At 39.8% G+C, this 9,793-nt stretch overlaps 1 protein-coding gene across 1 annotated transcript in view; it reads right to left on the minus strand.

Annotated features, from left to right (window-relative positions):
- LOC106569244 (cadherin-6) overlaps positions 1-9,392 on the minus strand; it is a 35,721-nt gene extending 26,329 nt beyond the window's left edge. Inside the window, exon 1 of the mRNA XM_014140425.3 lies at positions 9,244-9,392. The gene's annotated coding sequence lies outside the window, so the exon portion shown is untranslated. The remainder of the gene's footprint in view (positions 1-9,243) is intronic.
- Between the last annotated feature and the right edge of the window lie 401 nt (positions 9,393-9,793).

Consider the following 9,793-nt stretch of genomic DNA (forward strand, 5'->3'; position numbering starts at 1 on the left):
CTCATACCAGATGGGACCTCTTAATTACGTAACCGGAAGAGGGGCATAATGTGATTTGGAGGCAATGTACGTTACGTTGTGCCACATCTGATTCAGTACCTATCTATCTGTCCTGTATTGCCCTGTTTCCAGAATTGTCATCAAATGGCTGGACGCATGTCAGTTCCATACCTACAGAAGCTCCTCTGACGTGATTGCATTTTGAGTATAAATAAATTCCGCAAACTTGAAAGATGTCGGCGAACAGTTTCCCAGATTAATACGTGTGTGTGTGTGTGTGTGTGTGTGTGTGTGTGTGTGTGTGTGTGTGTGTGTGTGTGTGTGTGTGTGTGTGTGTGTGTGTTTGTGCTGTTTAGAACCCCCAAAGCTGTTTTGGATCCTCAATGATCCATGCCTGGTTCATTGCTTTAGGTGTTGGATACTAAAGAAGATGACAACCCATTAAACTGTGTGTGTCTTTCATTTATGGCGTCTTCGTCAATGGGTCTGCCTGTGTAACCCAGTGTCTCATAGTGTGTGTGTATTGTGGGTGGTTGTTTGGGATTCCTCCTTGGAGGAGGCGAAAGCGTGAGAACGGCAGCTTTATGGTCTGCTTGTGCAAAGACCTAGCAGGAGTGTTCAGGTCAGAGCTTTCCCTCCACCACTGTGTCCAAGCACTGGAATGTGGCTGCCTCACTATTACAATGCAAATGTTCCAGCGTCTGATGGAGCTACTCCTTATGAGTGAGAGTGAGAGTGAGAGTGAGAGAGAGAGAGAGAGAGAGAGAGAGAGAGAGAGAGAGAGAGAGAGAGAAGACAATTAGTCATTAGCCTACATCCCACATATGACAGTGGCTGTAGGGCAGAATTGATTGAATTTCTCTCCCCTTTTAGCCATAATGCAGTTCAGGATCTGACCAGCTCGTCCAGTCATTAGTCTATACCTGGCCTTGTTCTATGGTCTTCTTGCACCTCAGATAATGAACCATAAAGGAATCATGACACTGATTCATCCGTGAACGGCACACTTCTCCAGCGAAGGTGAGCATTTGCCCACTGAAGTCGGTTGATGCCGAACTGCAGACAGGCCAAGACCCTGGTGACGATGACAGGCACGTTGATTATCTTCCCAGTTTGTATATACATTCTTCGGTTGTGCAAACCCACAGTTTCATCAGCTGTCTGGTTGACTGGTCTCAGACGATCACGCAGGTGAAGAAGCCAGATGTGGAGGTCCTGGGCTGGCGTGGTTAGGCCGGTTGGACATACTGACAAATTCTCTAAAACAACGTTGGAGGCGGCTTACGGTAGACAAATGAACATGCAATTCTCTGGAAACAGCTCTGTTGGACATTCCTGCAGTCAGCTTGCCAATTGCACGCTCCCTCAAAACTTGAGACATCTGTGGCATTGTGCTGTGTTTCAGAACTGCACATTTTTTTGTTGTCTTTTATTGCCCCCAGCACAAGGTGCACCTGTGTAATGATCATGCTGTTTAGTCAGCTTCTTGATATGCCACACCTGTCAGGTCGATGGATTATCTTGGCAAAGGAGAAATGCTTACTAACAGCGATGTAAACACATTTGTGCACAATCACTTAGAGAAGTAAGCTTTATATGCATATGGAAAGTTTCTGGGATATTTTATTTCAGCCCATGAAACATGGGACCAACCACTTTACATGATGCATTTCTATTTTTGTTCAGTATAACATAATTATAATTATATGGCCAAAACCACTGTCCATGTTCAACTGACTCCTACTGTCCTCTCCTACTGTCCTCATTTCATATTTCACATCTAAAATGTTTGACCTTCCACTCCCTGTTCCATGTTCCCACACAGTAAACACCCACACGTCAGAGGAGGGAGCAGCATTCAGACAAATCCCCTTGGCAGAGAGCAGTGCAGTGGGAGGAGGGCAGGGTCAAGCACTGGATGACCCTCAGAGGTCAACATGTGTCATCATGTTCAAGATGTGGAAGAAGCACTGGTGATCTTGAGTTACGCCACAGGCTTGGTCAATAAACTGCTTGATGTTAATGGTATAGAGAGCCCTATATCATCATATGGTCAATAGGAGAGCAACCTTTGAGCATTACATCATTAGATACTGAAAACAAATAGCTCTACTAGTATTGCGTCAGCTTACAAAATACAGCTGAATGATACAAGGGTAAAAGCATATACAGCACAAAGGAAAAAGTTAAAAGTAGCGTTTCATATCTACCAACATATTCTCATTATTTTCCACACTTGTTAATAGAGCGACTGGTGCTATTAGCAATTCTGCTTATAACTGGCTATCCTACCGTACATCAATGCCCTCTTTTCAAATCAATTCAATTAAGCTTGACAAAGCTTGAGAATTAACCAAACCAATAAAGCTAGTATTCCTAAAGGAAAGAAGAGATTGTGTGTGGGTGTCACACCAGGGTGTGTTAGCCTCTGGGTGGGGGGAAAGAGCTCTCTCTTTTTCAAACCCCAAACTCATATTTACAGCCAATCCTCCAATGATACAAGATAAAGCCTGTGATAAATAACAAATAACACTTGTACTAGAGGTTGCAACTTTCTCACTCAACAACAACAAATCAATGGGTCTGTTTTCATACCTGCTAGGTCATTAGAATAATACATCCATTCCCTTGCCTTCACTGATCTTTGCAGATTATTACATTTTGGGGTGTTAAATGTACAGTAGTTTGTACAGTAGTTTTTTTCAGCCCATTAACCTTTTAAGGTCTAATTTAAACTAGAGATATCAGTTTTTTTTGCATTGGATGCGTCTCAATCCACCACATACGCCTATGTACTGCAACACTTCTGCTTCTGCGGGGAAAGGTGATAAAGATAGAGTGGTGTTTGTCCGACCGTGAGACATCCCGAAAATCAGTCTTCTCACATAATCGTCTGTAGCGTCCGAGCGGTTTGGCCTACATAACTATTATGACCCATCTGTGGAAAGATGAGACTCTCACGACCACGTACATGACGGTTGTTTTGCCTCACAAGACTCGTTTGAAGGTCCCCCGGTACCAGTTGAAAAAATGTATGGAAGTATATATGGAGACTGTTTAGATGCCAAGAAATAAGGGGTTAATAAATACATAAATACAAAGAAATACTAATGTTTCCTGATCTTTCTTATATCTCTCTGATATAGGACACGCACTTCAGAACAAACTTCATTCAGATTGGGGAGGGGGGGGACTATCTGTTATTCAATGCGTTTGTATGGGCTAATAGCAGTATGTGAATGTAAATTGTTATTTAGGCAATTTTTCCTTGTTATTCCAGGTACAGTAGCGTTAAAAAACAGAGAGAGATTGAATGACAACATTAGGCCTTGTTATAGACCTGCTGACTGCAAAGGCTGCCTCTATAATCTATAATTGCCATTGCTGTCAAATAGTGCAAGACATTTTTTGAAAAGGGGCATAAGTTGTCTTCAAAAGACAATGTAATACTTATGCTCCAGACAGGAGAACCGATTGGTTGCCAAAATTAATTGTTAATTTGAGGATATCAGTTCTGCAATTCATTGTACTCTGCCTATGCTATTCAATGGCTTAGATATAGTGCATTGTTCTCTAAGAAGAGTAATATTTGTGGTGTGATCCAAAATGTCAGGAGTCTGATCTCTAAAAACACCTATATAGGTAACCGATGACACACCTGTGCTAGTCAATGCAATCCAACCCCTCTCGCTAGCTTGACAAACACACGGGACAATGGCCCATTGTCAAATGAGGTGACAGAGCACACAAGCACATTTACATTCAAAACTATTTACAAACTCTAGGTACATTTACATACAGACCCCATATAATTCAATTTGATAATGATCTGTTTGTCAAATGTGAGTGCACTACGATTACATCATGGTAAAATAAAACTTCTGATATGTTATGAATAAAGAATAGGTCTTCTGAGAATACAGTGGATGGTACGTACTAGTCACACTCACTCTCAATAACACTTTCAGGCATGGTAGATGAATGCAGTAAAGAAACAAATGTTTAAGAGACACATGAGAGTGTAAAACGTCAGTGTGAATCAATATACCCATTTAAGAACATCCATTCCTGTGTGACTGTTCCACTGTGACCACACGAGGGCACAATTAAAGAAGCTGTTTGAATTTTCCAAATGAGAATCAATCGGAATACCCCATATAGTTGACATAGAAATGAATCATAATTCCCTATAGTGAAGGGTCACATCATTCTTAATCAAGTTTTAAGACAGCAGGATAATCAATCCTCTTCTACTGGAGTAGGCTAATCAGTGGAAAGCAGTTTGTTCCAAAGGTGACAGTGACCTGGTTGGGTAGAGGGAAACTGGGAGTACTGGGAGTACTGGGAATACTGAAGATACTCAGAATTTTGGGGATATTTATAACATCCATACAACAGACATTTCTAAGATAATATTATCATCATCAACCAACAGTATTTCAGGCTTTTAACATTCAGAGAAATTGTTTTACACCCATTGCCTCTCTTGGTGCAGTATGCACTATTATCTGCCCAAGAAGGTGTGGAAATAATCAGTTATGATTTACAACAAATACTTTTCCTTGCTCATGCATAGGGCACACACCACAAAAATATTTGAATAATTTGAACAGGCTAATTGGTCTTTAAAGAGGAATGGAAGCACTTTAGGAAGTAAAGCTAAGCAAAGATATGTATTCCATCCACTAATACTAAACATGTGCATATAACATAGAAACCTCTACATTTTGGGGGATTTTGATATTGAACAATTTTTTTTTAGAGGTATAGGTAGTGCCAAATTGAATTGCCATAGAAACGGCTGATGCCAATGCGTCATTGACAGGGTTGAGCAAATTGTTAGTTTTGGCTGGGGACTGAAAGCGAATGTTGCCACCGGGAGGCGCCTTGCCTCCACTGGCTCTGAAAGGGTTCTCACATCTTTGTCAGCTTTGCAATTGAGATCAGGACAACAATATTAAGGTAAGAAACTGTATTCGTTTTTATTTTTTCCAATTGATAAAATGAATCTGTCAGCCAAAAGAAGGCAAGGTACAGTAGCTAGCTAGATCTAGATCTTGTCTTGCCCTTTTATGTTAATGTCACCTTTGACAACTATACATTTAAAAAAAAATCTAATTGTTAATTTGAAGAGCCTTTGTCATTGGTATGAGGTAAGAGCTCAAATTAACTGGCTGGTGTCTGATTCTACAGTAGCTAGCTAGCTAGCCAGCCACAAGAGAGGGCTCCTGCAGGATTGCTATTTTACCAGTAAAATGTATGATACCCATATCATTATTAGTAAGCTATCTAGATAACGAGCTACATAGCTAGATATCTCATTAGGTATCTGTTTATCTATGATTCCTAAAAACCTGGGTGTTGATTGCAAGAATGAATGTAGCCTAGCCTAATCCTTTTGCCTAGCTATAGCTATGATTTCTGAAAGCTCAGGCTGGTAGTCCGTTTGGTAACTATCCTAAATTATCCTGGTCTACCTGGTAACTGTCAATGGTGTATTATTGTTATGTACTATTAGGCCTATATACTGTATATTCAGCCTATGCTTTTTAAAATACTCTCTCCCTCTGTCTGTCGAACACTGGTGGACTGAGGAGGATGACACTATAGACATCTCACCTGTGCACCAGGAAGTCAGTAGAAGCTGTCCCTAAGGTGTCAAGGACAGACAGGGGCTGGAGAGACTGGATAACATGCTGCTGAGGCTACAGACAGGGCTGAGGGACAATCACACCCTCACCCTCACAGCCTAGTGTTGAGCCTAGGTGAAATTCAACGTACCGTAGGATTACTCTAGAAATTGTTGGCTTTGTTACAGGAAGGATAGAAAATAGGATATGACGTGGATGTTTGTGTTGCACCAGAATGCAAGGCCAAGCAGTTATGCCTCGTAGGGGACCAATGTTTTAGATTGTGTTACTCCAGTAAATGTGACTCACTGCAGACATAGGCACTAGTAAAGCGACTCTTAGCTCAGTTTATCACTGGTCATTTAGCCTCCCATGTATTATTTTAATTTGTGCTCATTCGGACTCTTTGTGCATAAGGCTATAGGCCTAATGTAATGTATGTACAGAAAACGTCAATTATTGTTATTATATGCCTTATTCTTATCATATTTTGTCATTCCAATTTTTTATGTAACTTGCACTTTGTTTTCAGGTTTGAATGAGATTATGTATTCCTCTCAATAAAGTTATTTCAATAAAGTTATTGATTTATTAATATTATATTACTTGTCTATGTTTTTTTCCTTATCATATGTAAGACTAGATGCCATTAGTAATATGTTTTGGTGCAGATATGTAGTTAATATACAATCCAGATAAGAAAGTGTCTGATGACAGAACATTCCATAGAATTCTACAAAAATACCACCGTTCACTAAAACGGCTGTAACCCATTCACAGTAAAAGGTATTACTTTTCTGATTTTAGATTTTAAAACCTTACAAAATAAGGACTTAACATGCTCTAAATTTGTCTCTATCTTCATTAGGAAGTTGTGTAAATGAAAGAAGTTTGGGAAATAAGCTTTGATTTTCGTCGAATATACACATTTTCACAGGTGTTTTTACTTGACTGATTACCATTTGATTGATGTGGTGCAACTCTATGTCATATCCTTCGAAAGGACTGTTTCTCAGCTTTCAAAATATGAATAATGTTTTCATATATGGTTTGACACAAGCAAATTCTAAAGCAATTGCACACGAGAGGGCGTGCTAAACAACTTTTTTAGCTGTGGTCATAAGCCGAGTACTGTAGATCAGCACAGCCATGCTAAAAAAGTCATTTCGCACAACTTTAAATGTACAATTGCTTTTCTACAACTGGTTACCAATTAAATAAAACATGTTATTTAGATAAATGTATTCATAGGCAACTATTTCATCCCTCAACAAAAATATAGGCCTAGTCCTGACACGTCTTTGGTTGCTAGCCAAGCCGGCTGGCCGTTCATTCTGTCGGTTAGGTTGCCAGAGACACGACATCTTTTTGTTCTATATCTATGGATGCAATCCAGTCATTCATTCTAAATGTTCCGTTGCCATGCTGGCTGGCAATGCTCTTATTCCTTGCTTGCTAGCTAGCCAACTACGACTAACACAGTCAGGTCAAACAGTGCAGCTAGAATAACAGCAAAGTAGCTGCATTTGCGTTTGTTTAAGATGTTTTGGATACATTCATGATGTGTGATTTTTCCTGGCATAGAAAATGTGCTCTGTTGTCAGGACACTGTTCAGAGGAGCTAGCCACCTACACAGCTAACGCAATCACTTCAAACTGAAGCTGGTAAGACAGAAAACTAGCTGCATTTCATGTTGTTTTACCTGTCCGTTCATTCTATTGATTAGTTTGCCCAAGACGCGACCCAGTTGTGAAGTCTTTTTGTTCTATATCTATGGACGCAACCCAGTCGTTCGTTCTAAATGTTCCGTTGCCATGCTGGCTGACAATGCTCTTATCCCTTGCTTGCTAGCTAGCCAAATATGGCTAACACAGTTACGTCAGATGGAACATAAAAATGATTCTGATTCATGATTTCGACTGGCTGAAAAAATATGTCCGTTCATTCTATTGGTTAGGTTGCCAGAAACACAGTATCGTCAGATGGAACAGAAAACAAGATTCCCATTTTTGCATCATAGGCTTACCTATGCTAAACAGGTTTTTTAGTTTGGCTTAGAACGCGTCTCAACCAATCACAAGCTTGTTTTGACCAACCCGCTGTAAAATGCTCATTAATGCACGCAGACTTCATGGTCTTTCAGACAATTTTGGGATTCAGCCATTTTTGGGTAGCAACAATGGCAATATGGTGATTTACAGTTACAGTTAGATGGTGTTCTAAAGCCCAGTGTTTCCATTCTCCTTTAACACAGAATTAATACAATGAAAAAGGTTACATTTTCAGTCATTAAAAATGCTATTTGCCCTTATGAAAAATGTGCAGTCAGAGTGAAGTATAACTGCAGTATGCTGCAAATACTGTGTCCAAAATAACACTGTTGGTTTCTGCAGTAATTTGCAGTGTAACTGCAGTTCAACTGCAGTACACTGCAGTTATTCTACATTTACTGGGTCCAAAATACCACAGTCGACTGCAGTTGCTGCACTTTTACTGCAGTTTCCAAACTGCAATCTTTTTTTGTAAAGGTGACAACCACCTGAAATGCATGGGCTATATAGAAGACACTTGTTGCTGTGGAAAATAAATGGCAATGTTTTGCCTGTATTTTCTTTTTTGACATAATTACTCATTCACAAACTCCTGGGGCATGCTCTGCACATATGGGCATAGCAGACTGGGAATGGTAAAATACAGGTGACTTGCCTCAGCACTGCACTAACGGGTAGATTTGCATTTAGGGTAGCACCTACATCCACATTTGAGTGCATGTACACGCCACATCCACATTAGAGTGCAAGTACACTCCACAGCAATAGAGTGCCAGTGCCTAAACAATAAATAAAACAATAGGCCCACACATCAAGTATTTCTAATAAGACACAAAAAGTGTACACTGTTGGCTATGAGTGCTTTATCAATAACAATGCCAATATCAACATTAACCTACAGTAGGCTACTATATCACGAGACCTTCCATGACCATTCAACAAACAACATGGTCTTCATAATCAATTTTTATCTCAAAAACAAGGATTGTTTACAGGGTAGCCTTGATTCAATCCTCTGACATGTCGCATTGAAACGGGAACACACACCTTATTAAGCCACAGTGCCAAACAACACTACCGCTAAAGACATGACTGCCACTAGACTCTGAAATTAACAAACAGTAAAACTTTAAGCAGGGTCAATTAAATTAAGTTATAATTATAATTTAGGACCTCTAATTGAATCATGACATACTATTCAGGGGACATGAAAATATGCAGCTTTTTACACACACAACCATATTGCAGTCAGCCTAGGCTACCGGTACATGACAAATCCAGCAATTCGGGAAGTGTATTAGTATTTTCTAGAAAACATTGATTCGTTCCTTTAAATGAAGTTGTAGGCTGATGAGACGAATTCATGAGATCGTTCTACATTAAATTATCTAATAAAAGCAACTTTGATGAAGTTACAAGCTATTTATCACAAAATCGAACATCATCCTACAGCTATACAAATAAAAGGAACCCTTTAAAGTGCGTGTGGTTTTAAATACTGTAATACGACTATATCATGGGCGCTATTTGAACATATACAGCTAAATAAAACATCACTTACCAATGTTTGACGTAGCTGAAAGTTCAATCAATGCGTGTCTGTGTGAATCCGTTGCATGCAACTGACTCACTGAACGCGGACTGGTGCCTGCCTTCTCTTGCTCTCTCTTTAGTTCATGATGAGCATCCCTTGCTCTCTCACTCTGGAAGTTGAGTCGGACTCTAGCTGCTCCTGATTGGGTGTCAGGCGCTGGTTCACGATTAAAGGGACAGGCGGAGTTGAAAATGACTAATTTATCACCAATATTTATGAGGGGTTTTTCCAAGCGATTTGCAACAGGGGCACATCATTTTTCTCATGAGCCATTCTTACAAGATAATATTGTTCTCCTGCCTTTCAAAGCTAATTAGCATCTTAAAAGAATTGCATATTCAACAAACACTGAAACAATTAAAGCTACAAAGATGGTTTGTGACAATGCCTTGACAATGAGAGCATTTCAATAATGACATTTGTTATTGCCTTGGTTTGGCTACCTAGACACTTTTGTGTCTAGGTGACACTTTTGTGTCCTTCAAATGTTCCTTATGTAGCCTATAGCCATAGGCCT

Source organism: Salmo salar, chromosome 14 (assembly GCF_965601325.2).
Source record: "Salmo salar chromosome 14, fSalSal1, whole genome shotgun sequence".
Lineage (NCBI taxonomy): Eukaryota > Metazoa > Chordata > Actinopteri > Salmoniformes > Salmonidae > Salmo > Salmo salar.